A 22,421-nucleotide genomic window follows, 5' to 3' on the forward strand; every position below is an offset into this window, starting at 1 on the left:
TATAAAAACGCTCTCTCCAGATCCCAAAGCACAAAAGGGCAATTGCTTTGGAAGTTTCTGAACAAAGTGCACAGTTTCCCTGCCTAGGGTGGTCAGATCTGACGGTAAGACTAGGGAACAAGCTACTCTGACCTGAGAAAGAAGCCAGGTGTTCGTCCTGGGATGGAGGAAACCAGCGTTGACTTGTTAGGAGGAAACTTGGCCATGCCAGACTGCTCATCATTAAATCAGACTCCACCTCTCTGTCTAGGACACAAGAGGTTAAAAAAAAGAGACTGCTTAATTTGCTGAGAGATGTCAATTCATGCCAATCCAAATATAAAAGTAAAACAGTTGGCAGATTTAAAACTATCCTCTCTGAAGTTCTCCTCCCCTAAGGTCTTTAGGACCAGTTCATAGAGCTTTTGAAGGGATGGGTCTTTTAAGGGATAGAGCCCAAGCCAGATAGTAAGACATCAAAGTCATGCTAAGCAAGGAACCAACTGTTCTCCCTTCCCTCCCACCACCAATGGTTAATATGCTTTTCATTGTTTGATCTCAAAGTATTAAAAATTTTTTTTGATGTGGACTATTTTTAAAGTCTTTATTGAATTTGTTACAACATTGCTTCAGACGGTAAAGAATCTGCCTGCAATGCAGGAGCCCCAGGTTTGATTCCTGTGGGAAGATCCCCTGGAATAGGAAATGGCAACCCACTCCAGTATTCTTGCCTGGAGATTCCCATGGACAGAGGAGCCTGGTGGGCTACAGTTCACAGGGTCACAAAGAGTTGGATACAACTGAGCGACTAACACTTTCACTTTTTCACTGCTTCTGTTTTTTGTTTTGTTTTATTGCCCACAAGGCATATGGGATCAAACCTGCCCCCCCTGAAGGTGAAGTCTTAAGCTCTGGACCTCCAAGGAAGTTCCAGTATTTAATTTTTTGATGAGGCTACACAGAAGCCCTGCAAGGTGCTAGACAGTAACTTTCCACATGAGTATTTTAAGACCCAAATTTTGCAACTTGGAATTCACAGCTCTCTGCAAGAAGTTGTTGCTGAGTGGAAATTGGAAGTGAGATATATTTTTCAGATTTGTACAAGAACTTTTGGGGATAGGTGATTCCATAGTAGCTAAGCTTGATGAATATATGGTGTAGAGGGTTTGACATGAAAGGTTTCAGGTCAATATTTTCAAAGTTCAAACCTATCACCTACCCATTCACCACTGTGGCTTCATTCTTTTGGAACCAGAAAGCTTCTTAATCATGTAACCAACCCTTTTACAGCCAGAACTTGGAACTGAATCTGCTGCTTGAATTTCTCATCTAGGTGTTTCCCCTTCATATTGATGATGCCCTTTAGCTATCAGGCCTTGAGAACAAGCATAGGATTTCCAACAGCCCTGGGAGGGACTCAGGAGGAAAAGCCAGAGAACTGACTCAGAGTAGGCTCCAATGAAGAAGAAAGGCTACCTGCAAGTAAGACTTCTATTGCCAAATTTTGGAACTGAAATATCCCTCCTCTGTTTGATTGGGCGTATCCACTGACGTATTTTCGAAATGAAAGTTGAATGAATTTAACATAATGAACTGTGACCCCCTAGGATGTCACAAAACCAAGGCTAAGAAACACTGCTGTGACCACAGAAAGCAACCACATTCCTTTTCAACACCACTGTACCATCTCTGTCGTTTTGTCAGAGAAAATGACTAGTGACCAAAAAGAAACACAAAGTCAGAGCCTGGAAGATGGCAGAGTAAGTAAAATGCACCAACCATCCCAGCTTTCCTGGGACTGAAGGGTTTCCTGGGACATGGTACTTTTGTGCTAAAACTGAAATAGTGGTTTAGTGGCTCAATCCTGTGTAACTCTTTGCAACCCCAAAGACTGTAACCCGCCTGTTGTTGCTGAGTGGAAATTAAGATTGAGATATTTTTTCAGACTTGTGCAGGAACTTTTGGGGGTGGGTGATTCTACAGTAGATCCTCTGTCTATGGGATTTCCCAGGCAAGAATATTGGAGTGGGCTGCCATTTCCTTCTCTGTAAGATCTTTTCAACCCAGGAACTGAACTCGGGTCTCCTGCGTTGCAGGTAGATTCTTTACTGCTGGGCCACCAGGGATAGCCCTGAAACTGAAATACTGCTGGGCAAATCAGAACGGCTGGCCAACCTAGTCAGGTGACAGTTTAAATAAACACAGAGTTCTGTTCTTTACTTGGCTAAGACCTTTCTTTCAAAGTTTTCTCTGGTTCAGGAGAATGTTTCCTCAACAAAAACACCATGCTATACCACTGCCCCAGGCATACACTTGCAGTACGCTTTCTGAAAGGCAGAGCAAATCTGGCTGGCAAAATGCATGTACCTTTTTTTTTTTTTAGCTTCAGGTCCTGAATATGTTAAAACCTGGAAGAAAGCAGTGGTACAGAGATTGAAGAAAAGCAGGCAAGAAGTCATTCTAGAGGTGACTGAGCGCATGCTTAGAGGCACAGGAGATATGACCACCGGAGTCCCTTCCAGGGCATGGCACTCACCCCAGATAATGGCTGCTTATTTTTTTTTTAACAGGAACCATTTAAAGACTCTTTTTTGAATTTGTTACAATATTGCTTCTACTTTCTGTTTTGGTTTTTTTGGCGGTGAAGAACATGAGATCCTAGCTCCCCCACCAGGGATCGAACACGTTTCCTCTGCATTGAAAAGCTAAGTCTTAACCACTGGACCACCAAGGGAAGTCCCAGTGGTCTACATATTTACATCAGGCCTTTTCCCACCTCCTCTGTCCCAGAATGCCTTCCTCCTTCCGCAGCTGCAAAAAGTAATCCCTCTGTCCTTCAAGCATCTTTTGAAATGCTGCTTCTTCAGAAAAGGTACTCCTGATTGCTTCTCTCCTTTAAGCTTCCATAGGGCTAATTTTCCTCTTCAGTCATTTGTTGTTTGCCCACTGGTTGTGTTGATAATTGATTTTCAATGTCTTATCCCCCTACGTGGCTTGTGAAAGCGTAGATTATTTTTTTCTTTTTTTTTTTAAATTGTTGCGTCTTGCTTAGTCCAGAATAGGCTTCTCAACTGTCTGAAGCTGTGCTGTTCAGTAAAATGTAATGTGAGCTGCATTTGTAATTTAGCATTTTCTAGCAGACATCCTGGAATAGGAAGTCAAGTGGGTCTTAGAAAGCTTCACATGAACAAAGCTAGTGGAGGTAATGGAATTCCAGTTGAGCTATTTCAAATTCTGAAAGATGATGCTCTGAAAGTGCTGCACTCAATATGCCAGCAAATTTGGAAAAGTCAACAGTGGCTACAGGACTGGAAAAGGTCAGTTTTCATTCCAATCACAAAGAAAGGCAATGCCAAAGAGTGCTCAAACTACTGCACAATTGCACTCATCTCACATGCGAGGAAAGTAATGCTCAAAATTCTCCAAGCCAGGCTTCAGCAATACATGAACCGTGAACTTCCAGATGTTCAAGCTGGTTTTAGAAAGGGCAGAGGAACCAGAGATCAAATTGCCAACATCCACTGGATCATGGAAAAAGCAAGGGAGTTCCAGAAAAACATCTATTTCTGCTTTCTTGACTATGCCAAAGCCTTTGACTGTGTGGATCGCAGTAAACTGTGGAAAATTCTGAAAGAGATGGGAATACCAGACCACCTGACCTGTCTCTTGAGAAATCTGTATGCAGGTCAGGAAGCAACAGTTAGAACTGGACATGGAACAACAGACTGGTTCCAAATAGGAAAAGGAGTACGTCAAGGCTGTATATTGTCACCCTGTTTATTTAACTTATATGCAGAGTACATCATGAGAAAGGCTGGGCTGGAAGAAGCACAAGCTGGAATCGAGATTGCCGGGAGAAATATCAGTAACCTCAGATATGCAGATGACACCAGTCTTATAGCAGGAAGTTAAGAAGAACTAAAGAGCCTCTTGATCAAAATGAAAGAGGAGAGTGAAAAAGTTGGCTTAAAGCTCAACATTCAGAAAACTAAGATCATGGGATCTGGTCCCATCACTCCATGGCAAATAGATGGGGAAACAGTGGAAAGAGTGGCTGACTTTATTTTGGGGTCTTCAAAATCACTGCAGATGGTAATTGCAGCCATGAAATTAAAAGACGCTTACTCCTTGGAAGGAAAGTTATGACCAACCTAGATAGCATATTAAAAAGCAGAGACACAATATTTTAAAGTAATTAACCTCCAATTAAAATACATAAATTTATATTAAAAAAAAGAAACATCCAGCTCGAATACATAGAAAAAAAAAAGCAGAGACATTACTTTGCCTACAAAGGTCCATCTAGTCAAGGCTATGGTTTTTCCAGTGATCATGTATGGATGTGAGAGTTAGACTGTGAAGAAAGCTGAGCACTGAAGAATTGATGCTTTTGAACTGTGGTGTTGGAGGAATCCCTTGGACTTCTTAAGAGTCACTTGGCCTGCATGGAGATCCAACCAGTCCATGCTAAAGGAGATCAGTCCTGGGTGTTCATTGGAAGGACTGATGCTGAAGCTGAAACTCCAATACTTTGGCCACCTCATGCGAAGAGTTGACTCATTGGAAAAAACCCTGATGCTGGGAGGGATTGAGGGCAGAAGGAGAAGGGGATGACACAGGATGAGATGGCTGGATGGCATTACCGAGTTGACGGACATGAGTTTGAGTAAACTCCGGGAGTTGGTGATGGACAGGGAGGCCTGGTGTGCTGCGATTCACGGGGTTGCAGAGTCAGAGATGACTGAGCGACTGAACTGAACTGAGCAGTAACATGGGAAAGAACATCAAAAGAAATAGGTGAAAGTAATTATAATGATGTATATTACCCAACCCAATCAATATACACCAAATAAGATTTCAACATGTTCAGTTCAGTTGAACTCTGAATAAGTTAAATAAGCAGGGTGACAATATACAGCCTTGATGGACTCCTTTCCCGATTTGGAACCAGTCTGTTGTTCCATGTCCACTTCTAACTGTTGCTTCTTGACCTGCATACTCGTTTATCAGGAGGCAGGTCAGGTGGTCTGCCAGGTATAGAGGAGAGGTAAGTATAGAGCCTCTCCATCTTTGGCTGCAAAGAATATCATCAGTCTGATTTCTGTGTCAACCATCTGGTGATGTCCATGTGTAGAGTCTTCTCTTGTGTTGTTGGAAGAGGGTATTCATTATGACCAGTGCAGGTAGTCAATTTCAACGTGCAAACAATGTGAAGAAAACTATGAATGAGTCATTTTTAAGTGATTTTCATTGTACTGTCTTTGAAATTCAGTGTATATTTTACTCTTCTCAATTTACATCTCAGTTTAGACTAACCATTATTCAAGTGCCCAAGTGTACATGTGGCAAGTGGACAGCACGGGTCTACATGGTAAATTGAGATATTCTGATGGAGTCTTTACTACACAGGAGTTTAACTTGATTCTATGAAGGATGATAAGATACCATGAGCTGCTGAGAAGACTTGTCTTAACATGATAAGGATAGAGATAAGAGATCAAGAGAAAGCATTGTTTCTGTAATACGGAATTGACGGAGGAAGAGTAGTAAAACTTTGTGACTGATAAAACATTTAAAAAGTAAAGGAGAGAGGAGTCAATAAAAATTTAAGATTATTACCAGGACAATACATAACTTAAAGAGGACCAGGAGAATAGTAAGAAGGAACTTGGAGAGAGATATCAGTCTAAGGAAGAGATGGATTTTTCTTCAATCATATAATTTCAAGTGTTTGCAAGTTCATCTTTCCGGAGAGTTTGGAGCAAAGATGAAAAGCAAGGTCTTGCAAAGTAGCTTTTGGGAGCTATGTCATCAAGTGAGCTGAGCCTTAAAAATGTATAACAGCTAAGATTGTGACGGTGGATGAAGATGAAATGTAGGTATAGGAAGAAAATGAGATCATGAAAGCCAAGGGGAAAAACAATTTCAACACAGAAAAGGACAGAAAGCAGGAAAGAACTTGAGGGAGTTGAAAACTGAGAACAGTTCCCTGGACACGGTTAGGAAGCCATCCCTGGAGCAAATGAGAACCTTTGGCCAGGCTGGAGAAGGATTTACATCAAGTGAACTCTCTCCTGACTGCCTGGTTTTCAATCCTCTGCACGACAAAATGACTGAAGATGTCTGGGTTAAGAAGTTTGATTTTTCCAGCAGCCACAGTCCCACCAGGAATCCTGGCTGAAGGGAACAGAGACAAGCACAGAACGGGTGGAGCTCTGGGCGATTCTTGATTAATGGCCAATGTAAGGAAAACCCAGAAACAAGTCAAGTGGCAGGATGTAGGGAAATTCATAGGGAGAGCAGTGCAGGGCTAGAAACGATTGTGAAAGCATTATTCGGTCTTTGTTAAAAGAGAAGCAGAGAAACACAAATCATTTGTCTTATAAGGGCTTATTGTATTTTTCTTCAATATTTTACTGCTTACCTTAAGGGATGGGTAAATATGGAATGAGTGGAACATTGCCTTTAATTTTTCACATGCTTTTGAAAGGGAAATGGAGAATAACGGTGGCCTGAATGCTGACCCAATACTTTCTTCTCCTTCAAGTCTACTTATTCAATTATAACAGCACAAGCTTCACTAGCTAGGATCCAACCATTTGAGAAAAAATTGGGGTATTTCAGCTTTTTCTTTGCTGAAATAGCTTGAGGATAATGGAGTCAAAATTAGAACTAATAAGAATCAATTCATTCAGTCTTGACAGTTAAAGTAAATCACTCATTTGTGGACATGCAATTTACTCTTGAGTTGTATTTGGCAACTATAAGAGCACAGGGTGTGGAATTTATTAAGCTAGAAAAGTCCCTTGAAATTCCCAGCAATTTTATAAAACCTTAGGAGTTCAGAAATGCACAAACCTTTGGAAGACAACAACCTCGATTACTCTTCCTGCTGAAAATGACTAAGCTGGATTTTCATTCCTAAAGAGGAAGCTTGACGGGTGAAAGTGTAAAGTGTTTATAGTACTTCTCATGGGGTGAGGTACAAGGTGGGTAAAAGAATTACTCACCTAGGAAGAAGATGACAGTTCTCTGTAGCAGGAATAGAGTAGTGTCAAAGGAAATGCAAATGAAGATGTCAAAAGAGCTTAGTCTGTGAAATGTTTTGTTACTCAATGTTTTGTTACTAAATGTTCTATTCTAATTTCCTGCATCTCTCAGTCTTACAAACTCATACTAGATCTGTGGATCTTCTATTCTTTTTATATCTAAATACATAACAGTTGAGAAATAACCAAAGATGAGATGCAGGGTTTACAGTTAAATAATTTCAAAAGGAAAAAGGAACATGTTAAGTCAAAACTTCTAGTGTGTTAAGATATTCATCAAACATTATGCTTGTTAGAAAAGACTTGTTCATTTTAGCTTAAAGAGGAAATAGCTTTTATTATTCACACGCATGGACACATGTATTGTTTCAATATCAAAATCTGATGGGCAGGATTACTATGTAAACTCAAAGATTCCTCAGTTCAGTTCAGTTCAGTTCAGTCACTCAGTCGTGTCCGACTCTTTGCGACCCCATGAATCGCAGCACACTAGGCCTCCCTGTCCATCACCAACTCCTGGAGTTCACTCAGACTCACGTCCATTGAGTCAGTGATGCCATCCAGCCATCTCATCCTCGGTCGTCCCCTTCTCCTCCTGCCCCCAATCCCTCCCAGCATCAGAGTCTTTTCCAATGAGTCAGTTCTTCACATGAGGTGGCCAAAGTACTGGAGCTTCAGCTTTAGCATCATTCCTTCCAAAGAAATCCCAGGGCTGATCTCCTTTAGAATGGACTGGTTGAATCTCCTTGCAGTCCAAGGGACTCTCAAGAGTCTTCTCCAACACCACAGTTCAAAAGCATCAATTCTTCGGGCTCAGACTTCTTCACGGTCCAACTCTCACATCCATACATGACCACAGGAAAAACCATAGCCTTGACTAGACGGACCTTAGTTGGCAAAGTAATATCTCTGCTTTTGAATATGCTATCTAGGTTGGTCATAACTTTTCTTCCAAGGAGTAAACGTCTTTTAATTTCGTGGCTGCAATCACCATCTGCAGTGATTTTGGAGCCCCCCAAAATAAAGTCTGAGACGGTTTCTACTGTTTCCCCATCTATTTCCCATGAAGTGATGGGACCAGATGCCACAATTTTCGTTTTCTGAATGTTGAGCTTTAAGCCAACTTTTTCACTCTCCTCTTTCACTTTCATCAAGAGGCTTTTTAGCTCCTCTTCACTTTCTGCCATAAGGATGGTGTCATCTGCATATCTGAGGTTATTGAAATTTCTCCCAGCAATCTGGATTCCAGCTTGTGTTTCTTCCAGTCCAGCGTTTCTCATGATGTACTCTGCATATATGTTAAAAAAGCAGGGTGACAATATTACAGCCTTGACGTACTCCTTTTCCTATTTGGAACCAGTCTGTTGTTCCATGTCCAGTTCTAACTGTTGCTTCCTGACCTGCATACAGGTTTCTCAAGAGGCAGGTTAGGTGGTTTGGTATTCCCATCTCTTTCAGAATTTTCCACAGTTTATTGTGATCCACACAGTCAAAGGCTTTGGCATAGTCAAGAAAGCAGAAATAGATGTTTTTCTGGAAATCTCTTGCTTTTTCCATGATCCAGCGGATGTTGGCAACTTGATCTCTGGGTCTTCTGCCTTTTCTAAAACCAGCTTGAACATCAGGGAGTTCATGGTTCATGTATTGCTGAAGCCTGGCTTGGAGAATTTTGAGCATTACTTTACTAGCATGTGAGATGAGTGTAATTGTGTGGTAGTTTGAGCATCTTTGGCATTGCCTTTCTTTGGGATTGGAATGAAAACTGACCTTTTCCAGTCCCGTGGCCACTGCTGAGTTTTCCAAATTTGCTGGCATATTGAATACAGCACTTTCACAGCACCATCTTTCAGGATTTGAAATAGCTCAACTGGAATTCCATCACCTCCACTAGCTTTGTTCGTAGTGATGCTTTCTAAGGCCCACCTGACTTCACATTTCAGGATGTCTGGCTCTAGGTGAGTGATCACACCATCATGATTATCTTGGTCTTGAAGGTCTTTTTTGTACAGTTCTTCTGTGTATTCTTGCCACCTCTTCTTAATATCTTCTGCTTCTGTTAGGTCCATACCATTTCTGTCCTTAATCGAGCCCGTCTTTGCTTGGAATGTTCTCTTGGTATCTCTAATTTTCTTGAAGAGATCTCTAGTTTTTCCCATTTTGTTGTTTTCCTCTATTTCTTTGCATTGATTGCTGAGGAAGGCTTTCTTATCTCTTCTTGCTATTCTTTGGAACTCTGCATTCAGATGCTTATATCTTTCCTTTTCTCCTTTGCTTTTCACTTCTCCTCTTTTCACAGCTATTTGTAAGGCCTCCTCAGACAGCCATTTTGCTTTTTTGCATTTCTTTTCCATGGGGATGGTCTTGATCCCTGTCTCCTGTACAATGTCACGAACCTCAGTCCATAGTTCATCAGGCACTCTATCTATCAGATCTAGTCCCTTAAACCTATTTCTCACTGTATAATCATAAAGGATTTGATTTAGGTCATACCTGAATGGTCTAGTGGTTTTCCCTACTTTCTTGAATTTAAGTCTGAATTTGGCAATAAGGAGTTCGTGATCTGAGCCACAGTCAGCTCCTGGTCTTGTTTTTGTTGACGGTATAGAGTGTCTCCATCTTTAGCTGCAAAGAATATAATCACTCTGATTTCAGTGTTGACCGTCTGGTGATGTCCATGTGTAGAGTCTTCTCTTGTGTTGTTGGAAGAGGGTGTTTGCTATGACCAGTGCATTTTCTTGGCAAGACTCTATTAGTCTTTGCCCTGCTTCATTCCGTATTCCAAGGCCAAATTTGCCTGTTAGCCCAGGTGTTTCTTGACTTCCTACTTTTGCATTCCAGTCCCCTATAATGAAAAGGACATCTTTTTTGGGTGTTAGTTCTAAAAGGTCTTGTGGGTCTTCATAGAACTGTTCAATTTCAGCTTCTTCAGTGTTACTGGTTGGGGCATATACTTCGATTACTGTGATATTGAATGGTTTGCCTTGGAAATGAAGAGAGATCATTCTGTCGTTTTTGAGATTGCATCCAAGTACTGCATTTCGGATTCTTTTGTTGACCATGATGGCTACTCCATTTCTTCTAAGGGATTCCTGCCTGCAGTAGTAGATATAATGGTCACCTGAGTTAAATTCACCCATTCCAGACCATTTTAGTTTGCTAATTCCTAGAATGTTGATGTTCACTCTTGCCATCTCCTGTTTGACCACTTCCAATTTGCCTTGATTCATGGACCTGACATTCCAGGTTCCTATGCAATATTGCTCTTTACAGCATCAGACCTTGCTTCTATCACCAGTCACATCCACTACTAGGTATTGTTTTTGCTTTGGCTCCATCCCTTCATTCTTTCTGGAGTTATTTCTCCACTGATCTCCAGTAGCATATTGGGCACCTACCGACCTGGGGAGTTCCTCTTTCAGTGTCCTATCATTTTGCCTTTTCATACTGTTCATGGGGTTCTCAATTCAAGAGTACTGAAGTGGTTTGCCATTCCCTTCTCCAGTGGACCACATTCTGTCAGACCTCTCCACCATGACCCGCCCATCTTGGGTGGCCCCGCACGGCATGGCTTAGTTTCATTGAGTTAGACAAGGCTGTGGTCCTAGTGTAATTAGATTGACTAGTTTTCTGTGATTATGGTTTCAGTGTGTCTGCCCTCTGATGCCCTCTTGCAACACCTACCGTCTTACTTGGGTTTCTCTTACCTTGGACGTGGGGTATCTCTTCACGGCTGCTCCAGCAAAATACCCATCGTCCAAGGTAAGGAGCAGCAGGGACTGTCCCTTTACGGTGTTTAAATAAAAATATATGTGAGAATAATCTCATGAATTAAAAAATAGCAATCTCCATTTTTAAAAAAAGATACAAAATTTTAGATTGGGTTCCTCCCCTTTAGAAATTAGACAACTTCTCTTGAGTCTTCCTCCCTGTATACAATGCCTCCTAGCCTTTGTGGGACTGAATGAATTTGGTGCCAGAGGCTACGGGTATCATTTTGCTCAAAGTCATTAATCATTATTTGCGATAGGAATCTGTTATACCATAAAAAGAAGTTTATATTAATAGAGTTTCTATTGCTTAGGACATTTACTAGAACAGATAATATGTAGCCATGTTGCTGTTTAGACCTCCAGTTCTTTAATGCAATTCTTAATGGCTTTATGAGGTGCCTGCGCTTTCACTGAGATTTTGTACATGGATCAGTTTCTGCAGTGAAGCCCTAAACCTTTAATCAGGTAATCTTGGGAACACATGTCTTAAAGAAATTAAGCATGGTTTAGAGTATCACATGAAAAATGTACATGTAATGCACCAATTACATGTTGCAAAGAGTCGGACACGACTCGGCAGAGACTCAACAACAACAACGCATCAATGTGATTCTGGCACTTTGTGAAAGTGAACATTACTGATAGATGAATAAAGATGTTTACCATGATATTAAGCAAAATACGGTGGATCTTTCCAGCAGACTGATAATAATATACACTCACTGTTCAATTCAATCCCAGTGTTTCCTCTTTTGGGATTAAAATTAATAGTTTCACACTGTGTCTTTAATCTTATCGGAGTCTCTGAAAGTAAACAATAGCGCAGTGTGCGAAACCCTGGCTGTGTAACTCCTACGCTATTGGAAACGAGCATCGCTTTCTGTTTAGCCCACCCCTAAATCATCCGGACTACCTAGTCCCTTTACTGGCATTCTCAAAAGAGCAACTAAACACTGCAATAAACAGTTTACGGTCTTTATTGGCGAACTGAAGCTACCTAGCAGCAGCAGTACTAACTGATAAAGCGTGCTCATCTGGGTTCTATGTAGTACGGTCATTGTTTTACGTTGTTATCACTGTTTTCTTATGCGCAAATTCTTCTCAGCATAAAAAGTAAATCGGGGACAAAAATCACACTTTAGAGGAACTCTGCTTACACGTAACCTCGGAGATGCCCCTGAGACTGGGCCCTCCGGGGAAAGCAGAGATTCACCACCTGGCAGAGCTCGGCGTGCCCGGCTCGCCCGCGCCCACCGCCTGAGCCGGGGGCAGAGCGCTGGCCCACGTGCCCAGCGCTCGCGGCCGCGGACAGACCCGGCGGCGCTGCGGCCGGACCCGCCCACCTCGCGGATTGGCCACACGGGCTGGACGGTGCGCGCGCGGGAGGAGGGCTCGGGCGGGGGTCGGCGGGCGCGGGGGAGGGGAAGAGGGGGGCGGTGCCAATCGGGCCAGGCACCGCCCCCGAACGCCAGGCACCGCCCCCGCGCGGCTACACCCGCGGCGCCCACGTGCCCAGCCCGTTTTCCGCGGCGCCGCAGCCCCGGCGCTTTTCTCCGCGCAAACCGAGCGAGGCGGCAGCCGCTTCTTCAGTCTCCCCGAGTTCGCTCCAGCCGCTCGCCCGCCACCGCCTCCTCGGCGCGGACCTCGCACCGCCCAGTAAGTTGCCAAGTGTCCGGCGGCGCGGAGGGGCCGCCGGCAGGGGCGGCCTGGGCACCGGGGCCTGAGGGGAAGAGCCGAGACGGGGGCGTCCCGGGCCGCGTCCAGCTGCGTGCAGCTGCTGGGAGGCCGCGCTCAGGCTCCTCGGAGACGGGGAGTTCCGGCGCCGCGCTCCGGGCTGCGCCTCGACTCGCGCGGTTCCAGGTGCTGGGGAAGCCGGGGGGTGGCCTAGCGCGGCGAAGCCGCGGGTCCCCGTGGCCGCTCGGGTCTCGGGGGTCCCTGGACACCCCCCACCCGGGCGGGACAGCCAGGCCTCGCCGGCTCTACATGCTGACGGGTCCCCTGGAGGTTCTCGGGTTACCGACAGGACCCCGCTCCGAGCTCTGCAAATCCATTCACACCCTGAGCTGCCGGGAACTGGTGGGACAGGTAAAAATGGTCCGTCGTGGTGTCCGTTTGAGGGAGTTTTAAGTATATGGGTGCAGTTTTAAACCCTTTTGAGATGGGCTAGACTCTTTCAAACCTATCTCGTGCCGTCTTTAGCCTTGAACTCCAAATACCATTCTTGACGTTTTAGGGACTCACTCAGCCTCCGAATACCCGAGAACTTTGCAACTTTTCAGAGACCGCATCTTAACAATATTTACAAGAAATCCGCTCTCAGAGTTATGTGAGTCGTTTGAGGTGTAAACTACCCAGATTTCAGGAGTAAAAGTTGTCAGGTATCCGAACTCTCAAATATTTATGCAGAACTGCCTTCAAAACCGTTTAGGTGACTCGTTTACGCCTGGTGATAGGTTTATTTAGTCGTTGCTCAGAAACATTTATCCTTTTAACCGGGGGCTATCGTCAGATTTTATTCAAGCAGAGCCGTCGGAATCCTGGCGGGGACTTGAGATACGAACGTAGTGTGTCTGTGACTTATACCTTAATATTTTTAATTCTTGCTCCAGGCAGTCTTTAAAACTTCTGTCAATTCTTCCCCCGCCCCCCCCCCCGCCCCAGCATGAATAATAATTATTTCGTCAGGAAATTACCAGCATTGGTGCCTGTGATCTTCTAGAGGATGTACAGGGTAAGAATATGTTAATTTTGTGTTAATAGTTGTTTTCCTTTTTTGTAATAGTAAATCCTTTTTTCTTTTAATCGCACTAAAGCTTAACATGAAATGATTTCTCAGTGCAGAAGAACATAAGCATTTTTTAATTTCTCTCCTGAAAAGTTGCTTTTTCCCTCCCCTGGATGACTGTGCAAGCCACATTATTTATTAGGGTTTTTCATTTCCTCCCTTGCTCCTCATTTGTTTTCTGTTCTGTGCTTTGAGTAGGGAAACTTCATTACCTTAAGGCACTTGAATCTTTTGGGGTGTGTGACTTGACCTTGGAGACCATGGTGTCTCCAAAGATTCAGTTTGCAGAATCCTTGGCCTCAGTTAACTTAGCCTGTCAGTAAAGCCCTTTTGATTCCAAGGTTTCTAATCATTGTCCCTGAATTCAGAGGTTGAAAGGGAAGAGATGGTAGCTATTGGAATTCTGAAAGTCTGAAAATACTCTGGAGTTTTTCCTCTTGTATGCTCATGTTTTTATCATTGGGACGTATGTGTCTGAAGGATTTTGAAGTACATGTTTCTTGCTTCCCACTGCAAACCTGCTCACCTTCTCTGAGTGGGGGGGTGCCTGGTCTCCTTTCTAGAATGTCCACTTCATTCTCTTCTCTGTTTGCCTTGGGTCATTTATCACTGTTTCTCCTGGCTCTTCTGGCCAGACATGGAGCCCTTCTATGCCCATTTCTTCTCACTTTTACTCAGAGGTTAAAGCGTCTGCCTGCAATGCTGGAGACCCTGGTTCGATCCCTGGGTTGGGAAGATCCCCTGGAGAAGGAAATGGCAACCCACTCCAGTATTCTTGCCTGGAGAATCCCGTGGAGGATGGAGCCTGGTAGGCTACAGTCCACGGGGTCGCAAAGAGTTGGACACGACTGAGCGACTTCATTTCACTCTTACTTTTAGCATTAATTTTTCAGATGGACCCTGCCTCTTAATTTTTTTTTGGTGACTTCTCTATTGAGCCTAGTTTCTGTCTTCACTTCTGTTTCATTTGCTTACTGCTGCTCTGTACATCCACATCTATCTCTCTGTACATGTATGTATTTTTAAAGTGTTCAGAGCCATCTGCTGGTTTTATTCTGATGCCCTTCAGTGACCAGCTTTCAGAACAGAACCTTGAAAACACCCTGTAGGTTGCTATTTGTTTTATTATTTCCCCAAACAGGATATGAATACATTGATTTCATGGACTGTCTGCTTCTAGGCTACTTACTGCAAATCATACATTTAGATCAAAAGCAACATTTTCAGTTGAGTATATTTCTGCATATTCACATACTTAGTACCGTGTGTCCATTGGGCTATGTTGTCACCCAACTGAATTTCGAAAAGCTCAGTTAACTAAGATTTCAGTGACATGATGCCACTTGTCTAAATGATTTGAAAACTTAAGTGATCAACTCATTCCTACACCTTTATCTGAATATTCAAAACCATGTAGATATAGCCTGGATAAGAAAACGAACACAATAAAATTGTTCTGTTCATCGTTTTCTGTGGTAGTAGCTTTTCATTTTACAGCCTGGCACGTAACATGTGCTTCTTATTGCAGAGTGAATGCCATTGATTTCAGTACTTTAAGAAAGGGTGTTATGTCAGTCTTCAAAGGAAAGTACTGAGTCCCTGCTCTGTACCAAGCCTTAGACATCCAAAATTAACATGTAGCTCCAATTTTGGAGGGATACTACAATCATTTTACATTCTGGAAACTCGCCATTGATGCATTTTAAGAGTAATTTTGTTGTCATTTTATATAAAGTAACAACACTTATAAACAGATGAATTCAGTACTCTGTACCAGAAAGCAAGCAAGGAACACATTCTCTAAAATATGAAAATGATGCTTCTTACTATTCTGTCATCAAAAGTACATGTGCTTGGTGTTTTTGTTTTATTGGTAGTAACAAATTTGTCCCGACTCATCTTACATTTTCTTTTCATTGCCTTTCTGGCTATTTTATAAAATCTGGTATCTGTGGAAATGTCGATGCTGCAGACAAAACCAAAGCAACAGTTGGGGGTTCAGCCCCACCAGGCTCTACCTAGTTGATCAGGCTCTAACTAACTGACTTAATCAGAACATGATTTATCTTTTAATTTTTTTGTCCAATTTAGTAAAAGCTATTTTATATTTATCTGTGGAAGCAAGCAGTATGCTATTATTTGTCATGTGCTAATGGACTCTTTTAAACTTTCAGTGTTTCTGAGAATAGCCTCTGCTGCCATTAAGTTAACCTTCTCATTGGTGAGTATAGTCAGTATTGACTTAAGCTTTGAGTTAATGTGTTTTTTGTTTACAAGTCTGGATTTGAACATGTGGGTCACATCTCTTCTGTTCCTATTTAGAATTTTGCTTTGGATATCTTGCCTCAGAAAAGTCTTGTTCTCTTGTTTTTCTGGGTGTGTATGAATATGAATACTTTGTTGAAAAATCTCGAAGTTTCTTACATCCAAGGTCAGTGTGATGACTTAGTGCTGCAAATGTCATGTGTTTAATTTTATGCCATCTCCTTATCCCACTAGAAGAATAAATAAATAAAGCCTACATGCCCACACCTATTCTTGTGCTACGTACTGGTACCTCTGTTCAGAACTTGAGTATTATCTGGGATTCAGCCATGAGGTGGATGAGATAAGAACATTTTATAACCTTTCTTCCAGGAGCTTGGGGGGGAAAAAAAAAAGCCCTGTGTTATATTCATTTTTGGAATAGTTTGTGAACAATACACAACAAAGAATTTTTATGTTCCTTGTTGATTCTTGCTAGTTTTTCCCTCAGTTGTGGGGAAAATTCTTTTCTTTCCTTAGCCCACTCTGGCTTCATCAAGGCTCCCTAAGTCTTCATACAGTCGTACCTTGTACAGGGCTGTTTACACTGTCCAAGCCCACTTCTTTGCAGTAGAGACCTAGTGATCACAGCGGGTAGACCTTGATGTCTCCAGGGATGCTGAATAATACTGTAATTAAGATGCTCCCATACTTAAACTGTTGCCCATCTTTATTTTTTTCCCCAAGATTTTACTAGGTCTTTCCATTTAATAACATATGCTTATCTCTCTAAGAAATCAAATATGGCATAAACCTTTAAGCTCACTTTTTGTTCATTCTACTCCTTTGTGGGCAAAAAGATGTTATGGGGGATTTGTAACTTGATCTTAATTAAAAGATAAAAGCTGACAGGTTAGGGTCTTTTCTTGACTTGACTCTGATACCTAGCTGTCATCTGGTAAATGATGATAATGATGAATAGTTACTATATATTGAATCATAAGGAAAGAATGGGTTCTCTTTGCCTGTTCAACTTTATTTATTTACTCCCTCCGTGTGAACTTGGAGCAGATTTTCAGAATGTTCTTCCATTTTTACTTTAAAAAATAACACTAAAATCTCTAGAATTTGAAATATATTTCAGTGTTGGGGGTGGCAAATTATCTCTGTATCACATGCAGAGTTGTTTGTTTTTTTCCCCACAGTATGTATATCCTTTGAATTGTTCTTCCCACAATCCTCATTCATCCTGTCTGGTTTCTTAAAAAAAAAAAAAAAGTATCCACTTGATGGGATTTTATTTTTGTGAAACTATCATGCCAAATTTATACTTTTTAGTAATTGTATGTGCAGCCAAATGACTGAATACTGGTTTGATACATAAGGGATTCCCTTGGAATAGGAAATATGACTTTGATTCTGAGAATATCCTAGAAGATAATCCATTTGGAGTCTTCCACGACCGGAAGTTAGCTAATCCACTTTGGATGTGTTACAAATACGTATGGCCCAGCCCGAGAGTCTGTAGAGAAGCCAAGAATAAATCAGTGATTTGGTCCCTGTTCCCTGGGCTTTGACCACCACTGAAGGGTTCATAAGTACACACACAGTGGGAAGAGAGTGAGCCATGCACAGAGCTGAAGGTATCAGGTGGAGAGGTCTGTTCTAAACTTCTCTTTTTAACAGTATGTGTTGTGATCCTGACATAGACTGAACGCTCCGTGAATTTCAGGTACTGTTGTCTTCACCATACAGTTACTATTATTGCTGTTAAAACCACTATCATTCTTCCTCCAGTTACTCCTTGGTGAAACGTGGGTCACTTAGCCTTGAGTTCTGGTTGAGCATTTATTCACCAAATCATTTGGCAGAATTGCCTGTCATTTATTACCCTGACACTCAAGAAAGTTGTGATGTTTAACTAAAAATTCAAACTGTGCTGAGAGGTCTTAGAGGAAAATTAAAACACATAAGAAGATTATGTTTTAGGTGGAAAATTTGAAGAATAAAATCATTCCAAAAGAGCCATCAAGCAATTGAATTGTTCCTTTGGTTAAGCTTGGTGCATTTATGACAAACTTAATGAATTGAAAACCCGTAAGAGACCTTGTCAGGAATATAAAGATCACAGGAGGCCTTCAGCCATTACTCCCACTTTGCTTCTCCTGAAGGAGTCCCTCTGAAGTCCAGGAAAACAGTCCCTGTCTGCAGTTTGGTATTGGTGCCAGCTTAGACTGGATGGAGGATTGATGAAAAACGCTGGTAGCTGAAGAGATACTTTTCAGTTCCATGTTAGAGAGGGAAGAGTTCTTTTGTTAAAAGGAAACACATTCAGTTCAGTTCCTATCATTGACCCGGAAGAAGAAAGAATGTTCTAAAAGAAATTATATAACTGAAAATATATTTATAGTCATCTTTAGCATAACTCTTGTACTGTACAAGGAGAATTTCTATGAAGACATGGAGCTGGGTACCACTGTTTTACCTTCTGAGTTTCAGACTTGTGAATGTACCTTTTCCAAAAAAACATCTGATAATTGTTCTTGAGTGGCAGTGGGTGTGTGGCGGGGGGCGGGGGCGGGGGGCTGGCCAGAGAGTTGACTTACATCCTCAGTCTAATAGGCAAGACTTTACTTAAAGAAATTTTGGAGTGAATTTGTTTCTCCTCAGAAAAAATCACTTCACAGAGTTTTTGTTTAATGGACCTCAAATGCTCTGAATTCCTTTAATCATAATTCTTTGTTTATAGTACACTTGGTCCTGCCTTTATAGGCTCATGTATGTCCAATAAATATTACCCATTTTAGATTGGGTGATGGGTGGAATCTCACTGTATTGTAATTTTAAAATAATATATGAATAAATACAATCTTAAATTTCCCCTAAATAAATTAGTAAATAAAGTTTTCACAAATGTGTTCGTTGCGTTTTTCCTTCAAGTGGAGCACATATGTACTGAATGAAATTTTCTTTTCATTCAGAAGGACAGCTTTCTTTAGACAGTGATTTTTTTTTTCTCCTGAAATTCCTTTATATTCACTCTCATAATGTTCCTCATCTTTTGAAGCAAAGGGTACTTATTATTTTTGCAGGGGGCTTATAGAGGCTGGGGTGAGCTTTGATATTCCATCGTAAAGGCTCATCAGCATTCTAGAGTGTTTGGGACACATTAGGAATTTACCTTTGTCCCAAGGCAGCCTATGCTAGAAAACAAAGGTAAGTTGACTGTAATTCATCTGGCAAAGTGGGATTGCTGTTTCAATTTTTAATTTTTGACATTTTACATTGATCTAGACTTTCAGGAAGGAGTTGATAGGAGTAACAGCCTTCATCCAAGTCTAAAACCTCCTGAGAGTTTTTTCATCCCTTTGAAATCAAGTGACCCTGCTGAGTGGGGCCTGGTGGGCTGCCCTCTAGGGGGTCGCACAGAGTTGGACATGACTGAAGCGACTTAGCAGCAGCAGCTGAGTTTTTAGTGAGTCTCAGCCCTTGGAGTAAGCACTGAGCAGGAGCTGCGTGCTGTGTGCGGATGTGTCTGAAGAGGTGAATGAGGCGGGCAGGGCTACTACTTTAGTCTCTGTGGAGCTTCATGGTGTTCAGAGTTACTGCTTTCCTCTCTTTGGCTTTTTAATCTGTATTACAAGGTTGCTGCTGCTAAGTTGCTTCAGTCGTGTCCGACTCTGTGCGACCCCATAGACAGCAGCCCACCAGGCTAACCCCGTCTCTGGGATTCTCCAGGCAAGAACACTGGAGTGGGTTGCTGTTTCCTTCTCCAATGCATGAAAGTGAAAAGTGAAAGTGAAGTCGCTCAGTCCAACTCTTCGCAACACCATGGACAGCAGCCCACCAGGCTCCTCCATCCATGGGATTTTCCCGGCAAGAGTACTGGAGTGGGGTGCCATTGCCTTCTCCGATTACATAGACATATTTGGAAGAGAAATCCAAGGTCATATTCTGTTTTGTAGAATCATATTAATGTTTATGATGTGAGGTCCATGCTGTTTATAAGCAGACTCTGAAATATAACTGTGCAACTCCTGAAAGACCAGAAAAGTGAATCAGGTGGGAGAACTAAAGCGATTCAGGTTGAAAAAGCAAAGATTACGTTAACTTACTGTCTTTTCTAATGAAAGGCTTCATGACAAGTTTCATACAATTTTCATGAACTGTATTTGAACTACTACAGTTCTTTGATATATGGAGAAGGAACCCTTCCTTTAATATTCTTTCAATTCTGGTAATGTTTATACTTCTGTAGAAGAAAGAAGAAACCACACACATGCATGTGAAATGCCCCTAATGCCCCTACCCCATGAGAGTTCAAGAATCCCTGAGTTTCACCAAGTGGACACCTAGGGTTCCTGCAATCCAGACTAAGATCCCTGAAATTCAGAACCCATTTCAGCCCCTGGGAAAACTATCTTAGGAGAGAGCCTTTGGGGCATGATGGGGCATTCTCGGTCATACATTCTTCCCTTATTGATATAGCATTGCTTGTGGCCGCTGAGAAAGAACTGAGAGGTCAGGGTGGCCGTGGGGAGCTCTGAATTAGAGCTTGACAACAACCCGGTGATGGCCATTTCCCATGTGTGCCATGGTGGAAGCAGTTCCCTGAATTTGAAGGCATGCTTTGGACTTTAATTGTCACCAGCACCAAATTCCTCTAGAACCCTCAGAATTCTTCTCTCCAGTTCTCAGATACACAGATATCCGTGGACCAGGACCTATGAACCAGGAAATAAATCTGATTCTAAGTTTAGCTCAGATCATTGATTAGTTATAATCACAAATGGGAAGGAAAAAGAGTGGATAATTGGATTTCCCTGGTGACTCAATGGTAAAGAATCTGCCTGCTAATGCAGGAAACACAGGTTTGATCCCTGGTCTGGGAAGATTCCCTGGAGAAGGAAATAGCAACCCACTCCAGTATTCTTGGCTGGAGAACCCCATGGAGCCTAGCATGCTACAGTCCATGGGGTTGTGGAATTGGACATGACAGCTGAACAACAGCAACATGAATAATCAGTGCTCTCTTTTCTTATCTAAAATTGTAACACCTTTAGCATGACATTTAAAATCCAACCTTACGGCTCAGTATCATTCTGACATGGATCTTCTTGTGGAAACATCTGGAATTTAACAAAGTTATAGTTTAATAGAACTAAAGAGGTCATAATAAAGACATATCACTGTAGAGCCTTGTTAGTTTTCAAAGTATAAAATAACTGAAAACTTTCACTTGTTATATTTGTCTAATAAGGTGCCTATGGGCTTCCCAGGTGACTCAGTGGTAAAGACTCCGCCTGCTAGTGCAGGAGACACAGGAGATGCAGGTTCGATCCCTGCATGGGGAAGATCTCCTGGAAAAGGAAATGGCAACCCACTTCAGTATTCTTGCCTGGGGAATCCCATGGACAGAGGAGTCTGGTGGGCTACAGTCCATGCGGTCACAAGAGTCAGGTACAACTGAGCAATTGAGTGCACGCGCATACACACACGCACTCTAAATAGTAGCAAAGCAGAGTGAAGAATTTTAAGTTGGTTTTTGTATAGAAATGCTTATCTTTTGCAAAACTTGCTTTGTAAGTGGTTCAGGTCGTTAATGTTTTGTTGCTAAAATCCCTCTTTTAAATGCATTCCACTTGTGACACAGCGGTTGTGTAGGTGGAGTAGGATTTGTGTGCAGTATTCATCAAGGAAAGAGCACAGAGTGCCTTTCCATGCCGAGGAGAAACAGTGTGGTGGGTGTTGATAACATTTGTAGTACTAGAGCTTTGAGAGCATGTCCTGGGCTCGCTCCTGTTGCAAACTCTCTGAGAATTTCCCCTTTAAAGACAATTAGCTTTTCATTAGACGATCATACACAATTAAGGCACAGCATCCTGGAAGTGTGGTTCTACCACTGTGAAGATGGTGAGACACTCTTGTGATAGTGAGTTTTGTATTCCATACTCTCAACTTAACGATACACTGAAAGCTGTCTTGTGGGCAGTTTCTGAAGCTTAGTTTCCTTTGGTTTCATCTCCCATTCCCCCGGTCATGGACAGTTACTGAGTTCCTTGCTCTCTGTATGTGCCAAGCACAGTGCTAGGCAGATTCAGAAGGGTAGTAAGCTCCTGAGAATGACATTTTAGAACTCTTCTTTTAATAGTTTAAGAAACTGAGCTCTTAAGAGTTGTAACTTATCTGAGGTCAAAACTGCTAGGGGCAGAGTCAAGACTTGATTTCGAGTGTCTTGACTTAAAAAAGCACTGATTTCTGTCAGGGCATCCTGCTTTCATAAAAGCAAGTCGTAATCACTATAATACACTAAGGTCATAGGAATTTTATAAATGGGGATCAAAATGCAATTTTAACTTAAAAGTTTTTATATGTTAAAATTTCTTAGAAATAAACATTTGATAAGACGTTTTAGCAATAGTGATCAGTTTATGATGTGAACAGCTTTGTTAAGTAGTGTATTTTAGCCCCCAAATGTAATCTTAACCTAAAAATAAAAAGACTTTACACAAGGGTTTTCAGCCATCTCATCATTAGGATTTTTGCCTCATAAGTGGTGCTTTTTAAACAAGTTCTGTTTTGAGTGCTGTTCTG

The 22,421-nt window shown here is 42.0% G+C and overlaps 1 protein-coding gene across 2 annotated transcripts in view; it reads left to right on the forward strand.

The window, feature by feature from the left end:
- SLC7A2 (solute carrier family 7 member 2) overlaps positions 12,361-22,421 on the forward strand; it is a 69,380-nt gene continuing 59,319 nt past the window's right edge. For both annotated transcript variants that reach the window (XM_018042020.1, XM_018042021.1), the window contains exon 1: positions 12,361-12,454. The gene's annotated coding sequence lies outside the window, so the exon portion shown is untranslated. The remainder of the gene's footprint in view (positions 12,455-22,421) is intronic.

Source organism: Capra hircus, chromosome 27 (assembly GCF_001704415.2).
Source record: "Capra hircus breed San Clemente chromosome 27, ASM170441v1, whole genome shotgun sequence".
Taxonomy (NCBI): domain Eukaryota; kingdom Metazoa; phylum Chordata; class Mammalia; order Artiodactyla; family Bovidae; genus Capra; species Capra hircus.